This window comes from Amblyomma mixtum, chromosome 5 (assembly GCF_055824585.1).
Source record: "Amblyomma mixtum isolate Tamu chromosome 5, ASM5582458v1, whole genome shotgun sequence".
In the NCBI taxonomy this organism is placed as follows: Eukaryota; Metazoa; Arthropoda; class Arachnida; order Ixodida; family Ixodidae; genus Amblyomma; species Amblyomma mixtum.
Window position 1 is genome coordinate 142,350,144 of NC_143016.1, and position 18,160 is coordinate 142,368,303.

The 18,160-nt window shown below is 48.4% G+C and overlaps 1 protein-coding gene across 1 annotated transcript in view; it reads right to left on the reverse strand.

The window, feature by feature from the left end:
* The window catches only part of LOC149343938 (arylsulfatase B-like), an 89,339-nt gene that overhangs the window by 39,309 nt on the left and 31,870 nt on the right, over window positions 1–18,160 (reverse strand). The window lies entirely within an intron of this gene.

Consider the following 18,160-nt stretch of genomic DNA (forward strand, 5'->3'; position numbering starts at 1 on the left):
GTTACTAGAAAATAATTTTTACATTCTATGCACCTTTGTCAATACAAAGTTGATAGACTGTTACTTCTTTGTATTTACTCCTGTCAATAGAAAGTTACTATAAAATCTGGGTGCAGTTTGACACGTTGAGAGAAGTAAATGAACAAACTGCATGGTGTTCGAGGTGATTAACACTATCTTGTTCGCATAATCGTGACGACATCTTACCTGATTGCATGGTGGAATCTGTTGCAGCTAGTCAACAATTCCACTATATCGAAAAGCGACCAACATTATTCGCAGCAAATGCGTTTGGAATGTAGTCAGGATATGGGAAAACGTTTTAAAACAGAAGATATATTCCATTTTAATACTTTATGTACTTTACGGACTGCTGTGAGCAGAAATACTCTAGAAAGGGACGAACATTTTTGGTCATGCGAATAGATGCCTCAAATCATGTAGGCGAACACCTCAAAGCTATTAAAACAACCTTGAACACGAAACAAACATTACACTCACATTCCCTTAGCCGAGCATATTCTATTAACATTCGTTGATAGGAAGTTCATACAATTTCCTTACTGCTTTCTATGTACTGCTGTCAGTAGAAACATACTAGACACCGACAGAACGTTTTATAATGAGAATAAATGCCTAAATTAATGAAGTACTCTAGCCTAATATGTCAATGCAACTAAAGCAACCTTGAACACGAAACAAACATTTGCAGTCACATTTTCTTAGGGCATATTTTATCAACATTTGTTGATAGAAAGTTCATACAATTTTCTTACTGCTTATATACTGCTGTCAATAGAAATATACTACGAACCGAGAAAGCATTTTGCTGATGCGAATAAACAAATAAAAGCCTAAAATAATCAAGTACTGTAGCCAACAACTTCAAAGCGGCAACTTAACTAACCTTGAAGACGGAACAAAAATTTGCAATCACATTCCCATAGCCGAGCACGCTGTGGTTTTTTAGAAATTTCAGTTCAATTTTCTCAATACTAGCTTTACTGCTTTCCCATTTTCGAGTGCGGGGAAAAGGGCAAAGTTCATAACAGAACATTTATCCCGAAATTCAGAAACGTGCCTTGAATTGAAGACATTTAGTGACAATTTTTGATTGTATTAAGTGTACGAAATAAGTTACCAGCAAACGAAATAATTTTGGTACAAAGTGAGTGAATTCATAGAATACTCAAGTATTATTATTTTCTCGCACTTCAAAGAAATTAAAAGAACTTTAAGAAAAAATAGGAGTTCGTGACATATTGTGTTACATAAGCGCAATGATGACTTCGTTACAGCGAATCAGTTTCACTGATGGCTCATTCTACACGAAAATAATGCTTTTTGCTGCGTATTCGGCCTTAAATTCTGTACTCAGGCAGTCAATAAACAGATTTAACATTTCAGAACTGACAAAGAATTTCAGCAGAGCTGTACAACAACTCTACCAATTCGAAAGACGTTGGTGTTGCTATTGTTGTAATTCTTGATAGGTCATATTTTAACGTGCAGTTGAACAGTGATGTACCGTACGACGGTGCTAAAACACACTAGCGTTAAGAGCGTTTCGCTCTGTGGTTTCAGAGGGATTATTGTTGCGAGCTACAAAAAAATTCAAGTTTAGCAATGCACCGATGTGTTTCCACACTCATTGAATGACACGTTCTCGCTAGCTCAAAAGGCGCCCAAATTATACCACCAGCTTCCTGAACCTCCACCGCAAGCACACTTTCCCTGCACACTGCCCGCCATGCAAAAGTGCGCGGTACACTTTGTGCCACTCCACGTGGGAGCGCCCAATTTAAACCCTCGCACTACCCTCCTACTCGAGCGACCAGCAATGGCTGATCGCACGGGACTGAAAACCCCGCGCTTAAAGGGCCGCACCGCTTCGCGCTCTGAGTAAATTCTGTGTAACGTGTGCAGGCTTACAGCTTCGAGAACTCAAGTTGCTTCGTTCCTCAGCGACTGTACATGCGAAATTTCAGGCAAGGCAATATTAATTTTTATTCATGTTCGGCGGCCGATACTATAAAGAGAAGTATAGAGAAACAAAACAGGTAACAGCGGCCCGCTGTACTCAACTGCGATAACAAGGGCTTTGCATGAGGAAGGTGCTCAGCAATTGGAGCACTATAAGCCCTCATTCTTGACTTGTTACATTTTTCACTAGTACTGAGCCACAGAGGAGCTTCCAGTATGGAAAAAGCTAGGGTGGGAGCAGCCCCCACTTTGAGCACCACTAAAGGACAGGCGCAGTGCCTCTTCCGCGTCTTCACTCGCATCTCCTTCAACGCAAACACGGTACGAAGCTCTGGCGAGGGAAAACGTGGTGATAGCTGTATTTTCTATCTTCCCGTAATGCAATGACTAAGGAATCCTGGAATAAAGTGTTGGGTTTTAACGTAGTCATACGGAGTAAACGCACGAAAGCATGTGTTCATTCTTCGCCTTTTCTTACTGCCATCAGCGGACGTGAGGCCGAGCCGAGGACCGCGTAAGGCAGAGGCAAAAATCAATCAAGGAAGCACACAAAAAGACTACGGTAGCGCGACTGTCGGCGGGGCTCGCTCGAGCAAAGAGCGTGCAAGGTGTCCAATGACGTGATGTAAACCCACACAAAACAGAGGCGATGCTGCAGCGCGGCCTTGAAAGTTTCGCGCGTCACGCTAGAGCAGCGTGCGAACGCTCGTGTTCCCTAGGCACACACACGTACACTAAATCGCATGAGCCAAGCTGTGTAGTGTACGCTAAGCCACACAATATGCGAAAATAAAAACCGAAACCAGTAGCGTTTGGCAACATCATCATCATTCCTTATTTTGCGACGCAGTTACGGGGAGCTGAGTTATAGCCTTAGAACTAGGCAGACAGTGCAGCCGTGCAGCGGCTGCGGCTTTCCTGGCCCCAGATGCGTCGCCTGTAGCTTCCCGGCATGCTGCCCGGTTTTCCAAGCTTTCGTTCGCAGCGCCGCCAGAAACAGATGGTTGTGAGTAGTCGCATTTTTTCACCTCAATCGTTCCAATTTGCTGACTTTGTACTTGAAACAAAATATTTTGTCGTTTAATGCAACAAGTTTGTGGCAAAAAGGGCTTTATCAATTCTTTTTTTAACGCGTGTAAAGTTAGGCGACATTAGCGCCATCTTTCCGTTCGCTGGCGGCGGATTGCGAGTCTCATGTTGGCCGCGCGCTACACTATCCTTTTTAGGACGCTGAAACGACTCTTTGTTGACGGGGTGCGACGGTTGCGAAGTTGTGGGTGAGTTTCTTCAGTTTGTTTGTGTTAAATGTGCGGCCTCGTTAGTGTTGTGGCAGTGTGATTGAACTCGGAAGGTGACAGATGGCTCCAGTGCTGCGGAAGACGTTCTTACGCGCACGCAGTGCTCAAAAACTGCTCTGACGTACTGCACGCAACCACGCCGAGAGCGGCCGGCGCCCGATGCCCGATAGAAGAAACGGCTTGCCGTGAACGTTGACAAATGTAAGTACAGAACTGGAAAGTGACTACTGCGATGTGCCGGGGGTATGATTGAGGGCTGCGAATGCATTTGGGTTGGTCTTCACGTCTTGTCCGCAGTGAGGTGCAAAATGCGGGCACCCCGCGATCCTTTGCAGAGAGAAGGTGTTCTGACACGCTCGCTTGCCAACTATGCAACTTTTAACCCGCCGCCTCACGCTCTTTGCGTCAGCTCCTCGGCGCAGGAGTTATGTGATAGAATTTGGTTGCACGCCGAGATCTATGGGGTGCTGCTTGATTCGTTATTCCGACTGAACAGGAGCAGCGCGTGAAAAGGAGACCATAAGAACGAAAAGTGCTTGTAGTGGCGTGCGTCTTTTGATTCTGCTGCCTGAGTGTTTACTGGATAAGGAGCATTGCCCGTTCTACGTCGCAGTCACATCAAGTGCTGTGTTTCTTGATAGTTCTGGTCAACGAAACGACGATTAAAAATAGCAGAACCATTCCATTGCAGTGCAGCTGAGGTAATCGCACAATGGAAGGTTTGTGGTCATTTTATTTTTTTTACGTTCACTACATTTATGTCATTCCCCCATTTTCAGTCTAAAGCGATAAAAGTATAACGTGATTCGCGAATAATAGCTTTAAGAAAAGTATGACAAGCTTTGTAAACCATTTTTTTGCTAACTATTGGAGGCATAGGTAATTAATCATTAGCCTCCACTCATGAACACATTGGACTGAACAGCTAGAGGTTGTAGTGGGATGTGGCTTCTGTGACGATGTTTACGAAAGCATGGCTCTAATGCAGCCTTTCTTCAAATGCACCCGCAGTCAAGCCCTGCACAGCTGCTCCACCGGTATCATCACGCTACTTTTGCACCAGCTTTCATCTGTCATCGAGCCAATGCTACCTCAACCAGAGGGAAATGACATCAAGACCTGCTGGTTCAGCCTATCAGCCATTGACACTGGATATCAAGCATGTGCCACTTGTAAAAGGATAGGTAGAGAAGTGGGTATATTTTCCTTGTCTTTTTTAGCCTGCCAAAAATCTTCTGGTCCAGGCTCCCTCTCTCTTTCGTTTTTTTTCTTTTAAAAGAGGACCAAGAGAAAGGGAAAAGATATTGCGGGCATCATGAAAGCACTCCCCTAGTCAAGTTCATTGTGTTATAGTGTGAAATTCTTTTTATAGTTTTTTCCCTCATGCCTCTCGTGCTTGGAAATCTTGACTACAGTATAGACCAAATTAAAACAATTATCTGCTTCATGACCTTTATACAGCAGTCTAAAAGCAGCAAATAAATTTTATAGGTTTACTTCAGCAGTACCTACCTCTTGCAAGGTATGGCATGTTTGAAGTGAACCAGTGATGTGATAGGCATGGCCTAAAGGGCAATGCATAATTGAATATTGGCGTTCAAGTGGAGCACTCTGCTTTAGAAGCATAGGTGTTGCTAGCGTCAATAATTGATACCTTACCAGGTTATCCTTGCATTACGTGAAACCCTGTAAAGCTTATATTTTAGCTGTACAGAAGAAAGGCATTTATTCGATATGTCATGAGCATTGCTGAGGTTTTCTTTCACACTCCCTTTGTCACAACTGACTGCACTGTACAGTTGAAATGCATTTGGAATTGAGTATTGGTGCATTGTTATTTTTATTCATGCCGACGTTCAGTTACTGATTGCATTACACTAGCTGAGCCTAAGTCAACAAATATTGCTGTGACCTTAACAAGACCCCTGGCTTTACTTGAACCGATGCATTTGATGTTGCCTTTCTCTCGTGCCATCAAGGTTTGTAATAAGCTGTGTAAATAACTTAATTTACTTTCTCGAGGTATTTATTGCTGCAATTAGTGACAGGTAATTTCCTAAAGAACAACCTAAGTACACATTTTTATCTTCTTTGGAACACTTGTTTGCTTGTTTCCCTTGTATTCTTAATTTAAACAGATATGAGCAGGCCTCAGCACTGGAAGGATGTGCTGCGGGACAAATAAAAAACTACCAGTCCAGCTGCTTCCTTAGGGGCACGTTTCTGAGGCTTTTATCGCTTGTAGTTCTATGCAGCTTTACTTACAAGTATTGCATCTGACGCAGTATGTTCCTTAATATTTTGATTCATTTGCTTTATAGTGTGCCACTCTTGCCCTGACGAACTTGCTCACCTTTGTACTCTTTGTTCATACATTTTCCCCTAACACTTGGTATAGCTCCAAATGATACATTATCTACAGCAACATGTGCATTATATTGCAATGTCTTTGTGCCATCACTTTTGAAAACAAAAGCTGCCTGAATTTTTGTGCAGACAAATCAGAAACACAAAATAATTTTCATATTTGATGGCCTGCATGTTATTTTCATGACTGGAATGGCTAAATATCTCTTTGTGGTAGCCTAATTAGGTGTAACACGTTAGTGTCAGTTCCTGTGAATATCATTCAGTCTTCGAATGTGGGGGCAAAATTGAACACAACAGCCTGTTATAGCTTTTTCTTGTTCAAGGACCCATTACATTTAGTTCTAGTCTTGTGACTGCTGCTTATGCTATTACTCAGCAGCCTTATCAAACTCGCTCGTAGTGCTGCATTTTAGTGCACATTTAACTGATTGTTGCTTCTCCGTGTTTGATTCTATTAGAAGTTACTGTAACTGTATACTTTGAATGTTTTCTTGTGCAGTTCTCTTGCTGCTGCATTCTGCCATGGTGGAGGCTACCTGTTCGTGCACACGTCTCATCACTAGGACGCTACCTCTTCCGCTGGTGATGCAGACAAGTAACGACAGGGTTAATTGGAGAGGCATGGGAGAGGCCTTTGCCCTGCAGTGGGCGCTGTCAGGCTGATGATGATGATGAACAACAAGCAGGCTGACTGATATTGAGGACAAGTGTCAGGATAGTGCACCAACAAAGTCGCTTAAGCATTTCCGTGCTGATGCATTTTTATTAAAATCAGCTCATAGCTTGATATCTGCATCCATGGGGACATTTAGCATATGTTTGGCATCTGTTTGGCTTTTAATTCACTAGTGTTTGCACCCTTTAATGTTGGTCTTAAGACAGTGTAAGCAATGTTTCACTGTGTGGGATTTTTTAGCTGTTTTGGAGAGATGTGTGTGTATGCATGCAGTTTTTTTCCACGAGTTTGTTATGTGGCTCATGGAACCTTCATGTTACAGAATAAATTATTTCATTTCTGTGTTGTACAGGAAAGTGAGCAGTATTTATATGCACCAGGTGTTTCAGAGAAGAATAAGTAGTTTTCAAAAATATGGCTTTTGCTGCATAATATTACCAGTGTTAGCAGACACCAAAAAGCCGGTAAGGTGTATTTAGTAAGCTAGTTAACTAATTTCTGATAATTAACTTTTTTACTAACACAGGTTTGCAACTGGTTGCAGTTAGAGACTTTTAGCCAGTTGTTCGTAGTAGCCATATCAGTTTTTAGAATGTACAAAACATGATTACTTTCGCCGCTGTGGCTCGACAAAATTTGGCTGCATCGTGCGAAAATACATGCGCTTTTGAAAGCACACAGGGAAAGAAACCCCTCCAGTGCATGTAACTGGTACAAATCTCTAATGGCAACTAGACGCCTAACTCTGATAGTGAAGGAATCATATTATTAGCAGTAAGAAACACACATAACACCAAGACACACACACACAGGACACCCGCTAGACTTCAACTATCTTTACTGGACACTTGTACAACATAAATATGTATCACTGCGCACACGCAGGTGCCTCGTCATCCGCAACAGGTCTAACTACGCCCTGCCCTCTCCTGCAAGTCATACGGTTGAGCCGATAAACAATCTCTTTTTCTGCCAACGCCAGGGAGGGAGTGCTTACACACGTCACCCTCCTCTTGAATACGAAAGACTTCGATAATTTCTCTTTCTTTTTTCTCGGCTCCCAGGCCTTTCGTATTCAAGAGGCGGGTGACATGTGTGTAAGCACTCCCTCCCTGGCATTGGCAGAAAAAGGGATTGTTTATCGGCGCAACCGTATGCCCTAGAGGAGAGGGGAGGGCGTAGTTAGACCTGTTGCCGATGACGAGGCACCTGCGTGTGCTCAGTGATACATATTTATGTCATGCAAGTGTCCAGTAAAGATAGTTGAAGTCTAGCGGGTGTCCTGTGTGTGTGTGTCTTGGTGTTGTGTGTGTTCTTACCACTAAGAATATTGTCACGGCTATACAGTCGGGACAGCCAGGTCACGTTTTACTGAACAGCGCCAGGTAGCAGCGAACTCCCGAGCGGAACCCGAAGAAGAGACGACGAAGAAGCCCCGCCCGCCACCATGGCTAAGGCTAGCCAGGATGGCGGTTAAGACAGTTCGGCCAGGAGACGGCGCCACGAGAATGTCCAGGAATGTGGCATCGCTCCCCCCGTCTGGAAAGCGCCGCCCGCGGCGCTGGAGGGCGTGTGGTCCGGCTGCCGCTTCCCCGGGCACAGGCTTTTGGGGCACGAACATCCGCTGATCATAGAGTGCCCTTGCAGAGGCGCAGTAGTCCTGGTGTATATAGTAGGTATCGGCGACGGGCGCGGAATCCACTTTCTCGGCCGTCGGGATCTCGTACGCGAGGAGAGGGAGGCATTAAGACAATCATCTTAGATGCGGATAGCTGGAGCATATGGACGGTCAGGATAGAGAATGCCAAGATCTTTGCGCTCTTAGTCGTCTGGACATAGGCTACTTCCAGTGGGAGGAGCACGCGGTCGTTCAGCGTTCGCGACAGTGAAGCGTGGGTACTCCGTCCGACGAAATATTCAAGCTGCAGCGTGTTGTGGTTTAACAGCAGGGCAAGTGTGGAATGGATGTTGACGTTGCCGAATTCCATGAGGCGGTTCTGGCCGATCACCATCTCGACGGGTGCGCACGGTGAAGAGCCGAGTGGAGATAGACAAGGTACACACGGCAAGTGTGGAATGGATGTTGACGTTGCCGAATTCCATGAGGCGGTTCTGGCCGATCACCATCTCGACGGGTGCGCACGGTGAAGAGCCGAGTGGAGAGAGACAAGGTAGAGACGAGTGAGCTGCTAGCGGGCGTGGTAAGGCTTCATTCGGGCAACATGCACAACTTCGGACGTTGGTCGCCTGGAGGAACGAACAGTTCCTTGAGGGAGAACTTCATAGTTTACCTCGCCGAGTTGGCGTAACACTTTGTAGGGGCCAAAGTACCGCCGAAGAAGCTTTTCAGAGCGCCCTCGTTGACGGACTGGGCTCCACACCCAAACATGTTCTCCGGGCTGGTAAATGACATCCCTGTGGCGATGGTTGTAACGGCGAGCGTCTTTTTTTTGTTGATGCCGGATATGCTGCCGAGCAAGTTGGCGGGCGGCCTCGGCTTCGTGAGCAAAGCGGTCGGCCCCCACGACAGTGGAGTTTTCACTACCAGGAAGCAGCATGGCGTCGAGCATTGTCACGGCCTCGCGACCATGGACTAAGCGAAATGGTGTGAAGTGAGTAGTTTCTTGCAGCGCGGTGTTATATGCGAACGTAACGTAAGGGAGTACTGCATCCCAGTTGCGGTGGTCGTCGTCGACATACATGGAAATCATGTCGGCGATCGTCTTATTTAGGCGCTCAGTGAGTCCATTAGTTTGGGGGTGATAATCTGTTGTTCGTCGGTGACTCGTGCCGCTGAGTCGCATAACTTCCTGTGTCAGCGCCGAGGTAAAGGCCGTTCCTCTGTCAGTTATAACGACCGTGCGTGCGCCATGACGAAGCACGATGTTGTGCATGAAGAAGGTGGCAATTTCCGCAGCTGTTCCACGGGGAAGAGCTTTCGTCTCACAGTATCGACTGAGGTAGTCGGTGGCGACCACAATGTACCGGTTACCCAGCGAAGACTCCGGAAAGGGGCCGAGTAAATCCATGCCGACTTGGTAGAAAGGAACTTGTGGTGGATCAATAGGCTGCAAAAGTCCGGCCGGCTTAGTCGACGACGTCTTGCGACGTTGACACTCGCGGCAAGTTCGGACGTAGCGTTTCACAACCTCCGCGAGCTTGGGCCAGTAATATTTTTGCCGTATGTGGGCCAACGTTCGGGAGAAACCAAGGTGACCAGAGGAAGGATCATCGTGGCACGCCTGCAAGACTTCATCGCGAAAGGCATTAGGGATAACGAGCAGATAGGCAGGCTCCGTCGACCTATAGTTCTTTTTGTACAGGATACCCTCCCGTAAGCAGAATGATGACAGGCCGCGTGAAAAGATGCGGGGCGGAGTCTGAGCGCTTCCTTCGAGATAGTCAATCAGGGACCGTAATTCAATGTCGTCTCGTTGGCGGTGAGCCAGGGTGGATGCGGAAATGACCCCAAGGAAAAGGGAATCGTCATCGAGGTCCACGGGACTGGCAGGAAGTGGGGCACGGGACAAACAGTCTGCATCACTGTGCTTTTGCCCTGATTTATACACGATGGTGACATCAAATTCTTGCAGTCGGAGGCTCCAGCGTGCGAGTCGCCCTGAGGGATCCTTGAGATTTGCCAACCAACACAGCGAGTGGTGGTCGCTCACCAGTCGGAAAGGGCGGCCATACAAATAGGGTCGAAATTTCGTTACTGCCCACACAATAGTTAGACATTCTTTTTCGGTGGTGGAATAGTTCACCTCAGACCGTGATAACGGGCGGCTTGCGTAAGCGATTACGCGTTCGACACCATCCTGCCACTGTACAAGTACCGCACCAAGGCCAACGTTACTCGCGTCTGTGTGCAGTTCTGTGTCAGCTGCCTCATCGAAGTGCCCAAGTATGGGTGTATTTTGAAGACGCGTGCGTAGCTCTTCAAAGGCATGTTGTTGCTCCCGACCCCAGACGAACGGTTCGTTATCTTTGGTGAGGCGAGTAAGGGGCTCAGCTATTCGGCAGAAGTTCTTCACAAAGCGCCGATAGTAGGCGCAGAGACCCAGAAAACGGCGCACACTTCGCTTGTCAGCAGGAATGGGAAAAGAAGCGACGGCGGCAGTCTTGTCGGGGTCTGGACTAACGCCCTTGGCGCTCACAATGTGGCCCAAAAACTTCAGCTCCTGGAAAGCGAAGTGACATTTTTCGGGCTTAAGGGAGAGACCAGCTGAACGGATAGCTTCGAAAACAGCGCGTAAGCGGCTGAGGTGTTCTTCGAAAGTGTCGGAGAAGATGACATCATCCAGGTACACAAGACACGACTGCCATTTGAGATCAGAAAGCACAGTGTCCATCATCCGTTGGAAAGTTGCCGGAGCTGAGCATAGGCCGAAGGGGAACACCCTGAATTCGTACAAACCGTCCGGGGTAATAAACGCGGTCTTCTCCCGGTCACGCTCGTCCACATCTATCTGCCAGTAGCCGCTGCGTAAATCGAGTGATGAAAAGTATCTGGCGTGGCGCAGACGGTCTAGGGAGTCATCAATGCGCGGCAAAGGATAAACGTCTTTCTTAGTGACTTTGTTCAGACGTCGGTAATCAACACAAAACCGGAGGGTCCCATCTTTCTTTGCAACTAGGACCACAGGCGACGCCCACGGGCTCTTCGATGGCTGGATCACGTCGTCGCGGAGCATTTCTTGAACTTCCCTTCGAATTGCATCCCGTTCCTTTGAAGATATCCGGTACGGCGACTGGCGTAATGGTCTCTGGCTTTCATCAACTATAATTCGATGTTTTGTTATCGGCGTTTGCCTAACTCTGGAGGTTGACGCAAAACAGTCCTGGAAAGAGTCAATGACAGTCTGCAGGTTGCGTTTCTGACTAGGCAGGAGAATCGGGTTCACGTCGAGTTTACCCGGAGCATTCGTTGATTCCACGGACTTCGTAGTCCCTGTCAACGCGTACTCTCCGGCGCATTCCCCGAGTTCTTCAAAATAAGCAATCGTTGTGTTGGCCGATAAACGTTGGGGTTCACAACCGAAATTTGTTATCAGTAGTTCGGCTCGCTTATTGTTCAGTTCTATAAGCCCGCGAGCTACACACACTTGCCGACCCAGGAGCAGTGACATGTTGGCTTCAGCGATGCCATGAGTGCCGGCGCTGTCATCGCACTCCACAGTTACTAGCATGGTGGTTCTCGACGGAATCACCATGTTATCATCGCAGACCCGCAACTTAGTCCTGCGTTGCTGCGGTTCGTCGCCAACAGTACGGTGTGCGGCAAACGAGACGATCAGCTCCTTAAAGTCGATGACAGCCCCATATTCCTGTAGGAAATCCAGACCGAGAATCAGGTCTTTAGAACACTCAGGAAGCACAGCAAAGCAGCCGGGGAAAGTGACGCCGCGGATCTGAATTCGTAAGGTGCAAACGCCGGTCGGCGTCACAACATGGCCGCCGGCTGTGCGGATCTGGGGCCCAGTCCAAGGTGTCAAAACCTTTCTAAGGGTCGTGGCTAACCGGCTGCTTATCACAGAGAAATCAGCGCCGGTATCTACCAGTGCGGTTACTTCACAGTTATCGGCGGGTACTGGAATTTCCGTAGAAGCTAACTGCTGGCTCTTCGTCGGCGGTGGGCTCGTCGGGTGAGGTGGTCGTTGGTCTCGTCGTCGCTGCAGATCGTCGAGTGGAGGCTCTTGTTTCTTTCTAGCTGCGGCGGCCCTACCCCCAGAGGACGCCGTCTTCAGTTTTCCCGCCGTGGGGACCTGCCTCTGAATTCGCCAGAGGTCGACGGGCGGCTGGGAGAAGAGAGTCTCCTGGGCGATGGGGATCTGGACTGGCGTCGCGGCACGGTCTGAGCCTGCACGTTGGACGTCAGGTATTGTTCAATCTCCTGGGGTCGCTCGCCGTAGCGTGGTCGAGGAGCGTCTGAAGCGAAACCCCTTAAACCCATCCGACGGTAGGGGCAGTGGCGCAGGATGTAGCCGGGCTCACCGCAGTGGTAGCAGAGTGGCCGGTTCCTCGGCGTTCGCCACATGTCCGCTTTACGCATGGCGGGCCGGAATTCCTGCGGCACGGTGGTGGGCACAGTTGGACGTGGGTACTGCACAGCCGGCACAGGTGAAAAAGCTTGTGCCACTGCCGCAGGCCGTCGAAGTGCCTCGCTGTAGGTCATGATGTAGGGTTGCGGCTCCGGAACAACTGGTGCTGGCTGCACCACTCGACGGATTTCATCCCGTACCACGTCCGACAGGGCGGCGACGCTGGCCTGTGGAGCTTCGAAGCGGGTTTCGCGAGTTCTTCGCGAACGATGCTCCTTACAAGGACTCGAAGATCTTCAGGAGGCAGCGTCGTAGGCGTGCAGGTTTGAGCGGCTGCCATACTAGCCTGCCGGCCGTACTGCGCACCTCGTTCCTGCAAGGAGCGTTCCATGCTCACTGCCTCCTTCGTAAAATCGGCCACTGTCCTTGGAGGGTCGCGGACAAGTCCAGCAAACAGCTGCTCCTTAACGCCCCGCATCAGGTGCCGCACTTTCTTTGTCTCGGCCATAGCAGGGTCGGCTCGACTGAAGAGGCGCATCATGTCCTCAACGAACATGGTGACGCTCTCATTAGGCTGCTGCGATCTCGAGTGCAGAGCGACTTCCGCCTTCTCTTTTCGTTCACTGGTGCCGAATGTCGCCAGCAGCTCGCGACGAAAAACCTCCCAGGTGGCAAAAGAGGACTCGTGGTTCTCGAACCAGATCTTTGCCGAGTCCTCTAGCGCGAAGTAAACGTTTCTCAACTTGCGCTCACCGTCCCACTGGTTGAAGGCTGCCACAGGGTCAAAACTGGCCAACCAGTCTTCAACATCCTCGAACCTGTCACCGTGGAACGTCGGCGGTGACCTGGGCGCGTGAAGTACGAAGGGAGTGTCAGCTCCAAAATGTTGAGTGGTTTGGCTAGCTGTGGTTGATGTCATATCTCTTGCCGGTTTTGTCAGGCCGCTGAATTCTGGCTGTAGGCCTCGCAGGCGGCGGCTCGCTTTGTCGACGGGGGTTGTGTCCACGCACTGACGGCTGGCTTCAAAGGTGTCTTCAGAGACAGTGTACATGGGACGTTACCCAGCCGGCTCCACCAAATATGTCACGGCTATACAGTCGGGACAGCCAGGTCACGTTTTACTGAACAGCGCCAGGTAGCAGCGAACTCCCGAGCGGAACCCGAAGAAGAGACGACGAAGAAGCCCAGCCCGTTACCATGGCTAAGGCTAGCCAGGATGGCGGTTAAGACAGTTCGGCCAGGAGACGGCGCCACGAGAATGTCCAGGAATGTGGCAATATGATTCCTTCAAGCCGTTACCAACTAGCCCAACTTATTGTTTTAACGAAGTTTCTGATAGTGAAAAGGTTAATTAATAAAAATTAGCTAACCAGCTTACTACGTAAGACTCTTCACAAGTTTTCTGGTGCCTGCCAACACTGGTAATACTATGCTGAACAAGCCATACATTCATCTCAAAATACCTGCTTTTTGAAAACTACTTACTCTTCCCTGAAACACCTCGTATATATGTAAGAAAAACCTAACGGGATTTAATTGACGACGTTTTGGTTGGAGGGCCAGCCGTTTTCAAGTGTACTACAGCATTTGAAGCACTCAGCTTTTGTTTCGAATGCTATACTATACTCGAAAAAGGCTGGTCCTCAAGCCGAAACATCGTGAATTAAAACCTGTTATGTTTTTCAATTTCTGTGTGTCAGTCATTGTTACTAAGAGGGAACTGAGGGGAAGTGTGCCGAAGGCAATATTCTGTTCCTCTATTGTTCTCCATAAAATATTTTGATGCATCATGCATGTGTTGTAGCGCGTATGTACACTTGTGCACAATAAATGTAATAATTTGCATTTTGCTTCTATTATTCTTTAAGCACTCCAGGATAGTGTTCACAAAATGATTTTGAAGTGATAAAACTATGTTGGTAAAAGTGTTGTACTCTGTAGTTAACACACACTTTTCCAAAAGTTGATGTAGGAATTATACTTTCTTCGTACTTGAGTCTTTTGAATAACGGTGGCCAATTGTCGGAAGACCATTGATAGGGTGTTGGTAGACATTGTCGGTATGTGGTTGATAAGAAGTGTAAAGACTTTCTATGTACTTGAGTCTTTTGGATAACGGTGGCTAATTGTCGGAAGACCGTTAATAGGGTGTAGGTAGACATTGTCGGTATGTGGTTGATAAGAAGTGTAAAGACTTTCTATGTACTTGAGTCTTTTGGATAACGGTGGCCAATTGTCGGAAGACCGATAATAGGGTGTTGGTAGACATTGTCGGTAAGGGGTCAGTAGGAAGTGTATAGAAACTCGATAAGGGGATGATAGGAAGTATAAAGACTTTCTATGTACTTGAGTCTTTTGGATATCGGTGGCCAATTGTCGGAAGACGGTTGATAGGCTGTTACTAATATGTACAAGGGCGTTTAGAAGACTTTCTATTCAATGTTGATAGGTTCTATTAACAATTGTCGAAAGACTTTCTAAAGAATGTTACTAAAAATTTTTGTAAGGGTACGGACAGGCGGTCTCCTTGGTTAAAGAATTGTTTGGTTTTGTAACCCAAATACACAGGCTTATTAAGCATAGTCCGCCAGCAAAATACGAAAACAAAAACATTTTTACGGAAATATTTGGCTTCGATCACATACCAATGTGATCAGTGCTGTACGCAATAGAGACCATAAAGAGGTAAAGTTTTAAAATGGGGAACTCCTTCACAAACTTCTGTTGGGTAATTTCGTAACTGTCACTGCTGACAACGCTATTGAAAATAATTTTCAATGCTCTCTTAGTATTACCTATATCACTTTTAAGAACAGCCGTTACTATTTAGAACCACACGGGAAGACACAGGCCGATGCATGGAAGTTAGCAGCGTCCCATTTGAAACAGGGTGGCTGTAGCACCCAACATGCTGGGCTTTTTTTCTGGTATTCATTAGCTAAATACCATAACCGCAAAAAGTGTTAAGGCTCCTACTGGGCAGAAAATCTGGCGCGGCGTCCTCGGCGTTGTGTGCGAAAAATCCGAGGAGAAGCAACCTATGTCACGTGACCGCGTGGCGTCATCACAACCTGCCCACCAGATTCTGAACAAACTTACCGCCGTGGCTGGTGCCTGTTAAGAAAGAAGACGTAGACGGAGTGCAACCATTTACTTTGATGAGAACCATCCGACATCGGACACAAAAGGAAGGAAAGTTCCCTTCCCTTATCACAGATGCATGGCGATCGCCCCTGCTTGCGCAGACATGCTGGCCCGTCATGCTCTTGGGGTAGTAATATAAGCAATCTTCAAAACCGGTGATCGCTTCACGAATATGGGGTCCTTGGCAGCACGAATCAATTTTCTCTTCTTGCCACGTTGACCGTGATTGCCTTAAAACACATCTAAGAAGTATAATAGTGCAATACAACAACGATTAAGTTAATGATTAGTGGAAATCTCTATATTAGCGCATACAGAACGTCAGTTAAATTAATGATCGGTCGCGAGAAGTTGCCCAGAAGGCATAACCTGGGTTGCACAAGCCCCACTGATGGGAGCCCCCGCCGTCACAGGGACATCGCTTTTTTTAAGAGAGGGCGCTGTTCGGTGAGTTCGTCAGTCATTTCAACATACACAGGGACAAAGACGAGAAGGTTAACACAACAATCGCAGACTCGCGACTGATTTATTCGACAGCAAGAACGTGTATAATAGCCTCCAAAATGTCATATCAACGACCACGCGCAGTTAAAAAATCGGCCTTCTTTTTCCTACAAGGTAATGGACGGGTCACTGACACGGTCATCCCTACCTATTCTTATGAAAAACGCGTCGGCACGCAAGTTCACATGCAACCTAATCTTTGCTTCTCGTCAATATTTCTGTTTTTTTCTGAAAAGGGAGGCGCGGCTTCTTGAGCGTAGCCTCGGGGAATGTGCCGCAGTGCATGGGTAAGTCGACCCTGTTTTAGACCGCATCGGCAGCTGGCGCTCCTTTAAACGATCTTTCAAACATCGGCCCGTCCGGCCGATGTAGACTTTTCCACAGGCTAGGAGGATCTCATACACAACCCCGGTCTTGTACCTGACGTAAGGGCTTCACACAGTCTGGCGCACTTAATCGGAGCACCACAGCGCCAGGAATAGTATGGGGACTCTCAGGGATCAGTGAATGTTAAGTCGGTAATGAACAATTCTGCATATATAAGCGTTCACCCATTAAACCTATCGCGTGATATTGCCAAGTATCATTGTAGTGTTTGTTCGTTCACGCTCAAGGCATCAGGAAATGGTCGTTATCACTTTTGTTCGTGACGCGAGAAACGACCAGACTAATCTCGATTGTTCGCAGCCATGAAAGGCTGCATCTAGGTTTTTCCAGATTGCCGTAGATGATCTTGACCTGTTATCTGGAAGTTTCCTTGCCGGCTTTAAATTGAGCGATGCCGCGAGCGGCGGACATTCGTAGTTCGACGACTGACGAGCACGTTTGTTGCTTACGCCGCCGCCGAGTGATTCAGTCTTTTGCGGACGCAAGTCAGCCCAAATAAAGAGCTTCGTTTCCAAGACTGGTTGGTGTCTTCCTGACCGCTGGACTGCCGTCACTACAACGTGACATCTGGTGGAGGTGCTGGGTAACCTTCCATGTACCGGACACCCCCTACAAGCCGTGACGCCAGCCCTCTGAGTCATCAACCGCAGGACCTGAGTCCAGTCCACCGCGCTAGCCGACGCCTGCAAGGGGACGCACCAGAGTTCGGGAATCTGCCGGACCCTACCCGGAAGCGGAAGCCAGCCGCAACGTCTGCCATGAGCTTGCCCCAGACGACGACTCCAATCATTCTTCACCAGCCCCGGGTGCCACCAACCTTCGACGCTTCGCCTGGCGCTGACCCCGAAGAATGGCTGGAGCAGTTCGACCGTGTGGCTATCTTCAACAACTGGGGCGATGCCACGAAACTTAGGTACGTCTTCTTCGCCCTCGAGGGACCAGCAAGAGTCTGGTTCGAGAATGAGGAAGCCAGCCTTGCCAACTGGGAAACCTTCAAGGAACAGCTTCTGAAGACCTTCACAAACGTCGTGCGAAAGGAGAGAGCCCAGCAGCTGCTACAGTCTCGCATACAACACCCAAACGAGACCGTTGCAGTGTATACTGAGGAGATGAAGCGTCTCTTCCGGCGTGCCGACATGAACATGAAGGAAGAAGAGAAGGTGAAGTTGCTTATGCGAGGAGTTAAAGAGCAACTCTTTGCCGGCCTCGTCCGCAACCCACCGAAAACCGTCGCGGAATTCGTAGAAGAGGCATCCACAATGGAAAAAAACCCTTGAAGCCCGAGCCCGCCAATATGACCGCCAGCAGCGCGTCTTCTCAGCAAACTGCCTGGACACCGTTAACAACGATAACTTGCGGGAGGTTATCCATCAAGTTGTGCGAGAAGAGCTCCACCGATTGCTGCCAACGGGAACGCAGCCGCAACTTTCATCGCTCACTGACGTCATCCGGGACGAGGTTCAACAGGCCTTGGGTGTGACGCCGACACCCACGCAGCCGCTGCAGCCCCCAGCCATGACTTACGCCGCAGCTGTGTGCCGCCCTGCCCCTCGACGCCAGGACCCAAGCCCCTATCGCCCTCAGCCAGCTGCGTTGGACCGCCGCCCACTCGCCCCAACCCGCCCGTCCTACGAGCGACGCGCGCAGCCGAGGAAATGCGACGAGTGGAGAACTCCCGACCAGCGCCGCCCACTTTCCTTCCACTGTGGCGAAGCCGGTCACTTCCTCCGGCACTGCCCATACAGACGACTGCGCAT